Source organism: Podarcis liolepis, assembly GCF_965112155.1.
Source record: "Podarcis liolepis genome assembly, chromosome: 1".
NCBI classification, from domain to species: Eukaryota; Metazoa; Chordata; class Lepidosauria; order Squamata; family Lacertidae; genus Podarcis; species Podarcis liolepis.
In genome coordinates, this window is record NC_139554.1 from 72,742,357 (window position 1) to 72,746,920 (window position 4,564).

The 4,564-nt window shown below is 51.5% G+C and overlaps 1 protein-coding gene across 3 annotated transcripts in view; it reads right to left on the reverse strand.

The window, feature by feature from the left end:
- Positions 1-4,564, reverse strand: part of HPS5 (HPS5 biogenesis of lysosomal organelles complex 2 subunit 2) — a 32,066-nt gene that overhangs the window by 27,244 nt on the left and 258 nt on the right. Inside the window, exon 1 of one of the 3 annotated variants that reach the window (XM_083500404.1) lies at positions 4,260-4,534. The exons of the other annotated variants lie outside the window; for them this stretch is intronic. The gene's annotated coding sequence lies outside the window, so the exon portion shown is untranslated. Of the gene's footprint in view, positions 1-4,259; positions 4,535-4,564 lie in introns of those variants that run through there. 3 annotated transcript variants of the gene reach the window in all.

Here is a 4,564-nt window from a genome sequence, read left to right on the forward strand (position 1 = left end):
ACCAGGTTTCTCTTACGCACAGCAACCCAGGCCTTGTGGGCGGGGAGGGGGGGTTGCAGTGATTTTTAGGAAGTCATTAGTTTGCACTGGGCGCCCTATTGGGAAGACCCAGTTCTCTGAGTGCATGTTCTGGAAGTTGGGCAATAGGGGCAGTACAGGATGTTGGCTTTTTGCAGTATAGTGACGCTGCAGAGAGCTTGCTGGGGAGATCATGCATTAAAAAGAAAGGACTCAAAAATAACTTAAAGAAGGTTTTAATAAGAAAAACAAACTCCATTAACACTAAATACATCAACAAACCAGACCCAACCACCAACCCATCCCCCAGGGTAATGGGAGAGCTAGGTGCTGCTCCTTATATACTACACCCAGATGCTGGCACACCTTAATCAAATACAACTCAGCAGCACCTGCTATGTTACACAGCTGTAAAGCTGGGTCTCGTTATCTTGCTCTGGCCCTTGCTCTGGCCCCTTAAAGACATACACATGGAGTGGAACAATGATGAACCTTTACATTTAAAGAAACCATTCAACACAGGATTCCTTTTGGTGTACCGACCTCCCCGCTGCACCAAGGATTCCCTGCCCGAGCTGCTTCAGGTCGTGGCAGATGTTCTCCTGGAGACACCTAGTTTGGTCGTCCTAGGGGATTTTAATATCCATGCCGACACGACCTTACAAGGGGCCGCTCGGGACTTCGTGGAAAGCATGGCCTCCATGGGGCTGTCCCTGAATAACTTTGGCCCAACCCATAGCTGTGGGCATGCCTTGGACCTGGTGTTTACCTCTATGGATGTTGGTGATCTGACACTAAGTAAAAGCGAAACGAAAGAAGTGCCATGGTCAGACCACTTCCTGGTGCAACTTGACTTCTCCATGAACCTTCCCCTCTGCAGGAAGGTGGGACCGATTCGGATGGTCCGCCCCCGACACTTAATGGATCCAAATGGTTTCCAGAGAGTGGTAGGGGATGCTTTATCCCATGTTGATGGCCTTTCAGCTGATTCCCTGGTGGCCCGCTGGAATGTGGAGTTAACCAGGGCTATTGACTGTTTGGCTCCGAAGCGCCCTCTCCAATTGCATGGAGCCCGGACAGCCCCGTGGTTTTCCACGGATCTGAGGGCAATGAAACAATCGTTGAGATGGCTAGAGCGCCGGTGGCGGATGACCCATTCTGAAGCTGACCGGACACAGGTTAGAGCTCAATGTCAAGCCTACCAAGTGGCGGTAGCGACGGCGAAGAAGACTTTCTTCACCGCCTCTATTGCATCTGCAGAAAACAGCAGCAGGAGACTTTTTCAGGTGGTCCGCAATTTAGCGGAACCACCTGTTACATCGGGGCCCAGTACAGGCCACATGATCTCCTGCAATGATTTTGCAAAGTTTTTTGCAGATAAAGTCGCTCAGATTCGGGAAGAGGTAGACGCCACCGTGGGAGCAGGGCCAGGGCGGGAGAGTGCTAGAGTCCTGTCTAGTCAAATTGCGTGGGATCAATTCCAATCTGTTACCTCCGAGGATGTGGACAGGCTGCTTGGACGAGTGAAACCAACCACCTGTCTCCTTGATCCTTGCCCATCCTGGCTTATAAAAGCTAGCTGGGAAGGGCTGGGCGATGGGCTTCGTGGGGTGGTGAATGCTTCCCTCCGTAAGGGAGCCTTCCCAGACCCGCTGAAAGAGGCGGTTATTAAACCGCTTCTTAAAAAAACATATTTAGATGCGGCCACGATGGCCAACTATCGCCCAGTCTCAAATCTTCCATTCTTGGGCAAAGTGATTGAGCGAGTGGTTGCTGAACAACTCCAGGCACGCCTGGAAGAAGCGGACCATTTGGATCCCTTCCAGTCGGGATTCAGGCCTCATCATGGGACTGAAACTGCCTTGGTTGCACTGGTTGATGATCTCCGGCGGGCTAGGGACAAAGGTGAGAGCTGTTTCCTAGTTCTGCTGGATCTCTCAGCGGCGTTTGATACCATCGACCATAACATCCTTCTGGACCGTCTTGAGGGGCTGGGAGCTGGGGGCACTGTCATACAGTGGTTCCGCTCCTTCCTTCTGGGCCGTGTTCAGAAAGTAGTGGTGGGGGATGAGTGTTCAGATCCCTGGGCTCTCACTTGTGGGGTGCCTCAGGGTTCTGTCCTCTCCCCCATGTTTTTCAACATCTACATGCAGCCGCTGGGAGAGATCATCAGGGGGTTTTGGGCTGGGTGTTCATCAGTATGCGGATAATACCCAGCTCTACCTCTCTTTCAAATCAGAACCAGTGAAGGCAGTGACGGTCCTGTGTGTGTCTGGAGGCGGTTGGAGGATGGATGGCGGCTAACAGATTGAGATTGAATCCCGACAAGACAGAAGTACTGTTTCTGGGGGACAGGAGGCGGGCAGGTGTGGAGGATTCCCTGGTCCTGAAGGACCAGGTACGCAGCCTGGGAGTCATTTTGGACTCACAGCTGTCCATGGAGGCACAGGTTAAATCCGTGTCCAGGGCAGCTGTGTACCAGCTCCATCTGGTACGCAGGCTGAGACCCTATCTGCCTGCGGACTGCCTTGCCAGAGTGGTACATGCTCTGGTTATCTCCCGCTTGGACTACTGCAATGTGCTCTACGCATCTGAAGGTGACCCGGAAACTACAACTAATCCAGAACACAGCAGCCAGACTGGTGACTGGGAGTGGCCGCCGAGACCATATAACACCGGTCTTGAAAGACCTACATTGGCTCCCAGTACGTTTCCGAGCACAATTCAAAGTTGGTGCTGACCTTTAAAGCCCTAAACTGCCTCGGTCCAGTATACCTGAAGGAGCATCTCCACCCCCATCGTTCTACCCGGACACTGAGGTCCAGCACCGAGGGCCTTCTGGCGGTTCCCTCACTGCGAGAAGCCATGTTACAGGGAACCAGGCAGAGGACCTTCTCGGTAGTGGCGCCCTCCCTGTGGAATGCCCTCCCACCAGATGTCAAAGAGAACAACTACCAGACTTTTAGAAGACATCTGAAGGCAGCCCTGTTTGGGGAAGCTTTTAATGTTTGATGTATCACAGTATTTTAATATTCTTTTGGAAGCCGCCCAGAGTGGCTGGGGAGGCCCAGCCAGATGGGCGGGGTATAAATAAATTATTATTATTATTATTATTATTATTATTATTATTATTATTATAACATTGCTAATACTTGTATGATAGGGCAAATACACAGAACCATAGATAGATGGATTTCAGTTACACAACTACTAATTAGCTGACTGATCCAAAACTGGTAAGCATATTGAACCCTTCAACTTTCTGTAGCTTCAATCCCAGATTGAACTGAATCAGGGGAACTGAATTCAGGGGAACTCACTTCAAACATTCACATAGAAATGGCATAACCAACAGATATCAGCATCAACCCACAAACCCAGTCCAAAGATGAGATCCAAAACATGCTCACATACTTGAAAGGAGAGCCGCTTAATGTGGGGGGGGGGTTGTTCTTTAAATAGGAAAGACTTGATCATAACAAAGAACACACTTTTTTCTTCCAAGCTCTTCTCCAACCCACATAAAATCATTAAGCGATAGAAAAAGGAACCTTCCATTGTCACCATATATGAACCAAATGCAAATCATAGCACAACAGAAATGCGGGTGGTTGTTGCCAATTCCATACAAGCAATGCTTTTTTCAGGAGGTACTCAATGGAACCTCTTTTGTTGTTGTTAAAAAGTGTGGCACTTACTGTAACAACTTCATGGTGAGCACCGGCACCTATTTTTCTAGGGAAAAAGCACTGCATACAAGTAATTACTTTTGTATCAGACCTGCGGTCCGAAAAAGTAACTGGGATTTGAAGCATGGACGGTCCAACTCCGGGCCAGGGAAAATTCATCTCCTATGATGTGCCCTATTGACCCAAAGCACTTCTGAAAGGATTGCCTCCCCACCTCCAAAAAAGAGATCAGTCACGTATGGATAAGGAAGCGGACTCCTAACCCAACACACACTTTGGTCCAACCTTATGAGAGCCTAAGAACACCATGTAAAGCCATTTTCTAGGGACAAGATTTCGGGATGGCGCCCAGGGCCAAAAGATCGCAAGGCAAATAACGTCAGAGGGAAGAAATAAGGAAGCGAGACTGAGCTTCAGCGGAAGGCCCCAAACCGAAACCCCTCAGCCGCCTCGGCACACCTGGCAGCAGAGAAGCACGCGGGGCACCTGCGAGCCCTCTCCCCTTCCAACTCGCCCCTGGGGAAAGGAGGGGGCGGGATAACAAGCGCCCACCTGAGGGACAATAATGCCGCAGCCTGGAAGTTGGCTTCGGGAGAGCGGTTCGCCTCCGCTCCCGGCTACAGGTCGGCATTCCCCGCCAGCCCCACCCGCCTGTCAGCTGCTTGGCTCTCCTGCCCGGCCTGCCCCGCCTCCAAACACAACGCAGCGCGCGTGACTTCACCGCCCCTTCCCCCCCGCCCGCCCCTTAGCAGGCGTCATCCAAATGCGGCTGGCGATTGCGTCACGCCGTCTCGCTCCCTCCGCGTCACGTGACGGCCACGCTCGCTCGGCCCTCCCCTTCCTCCCCCCCTTCGGAC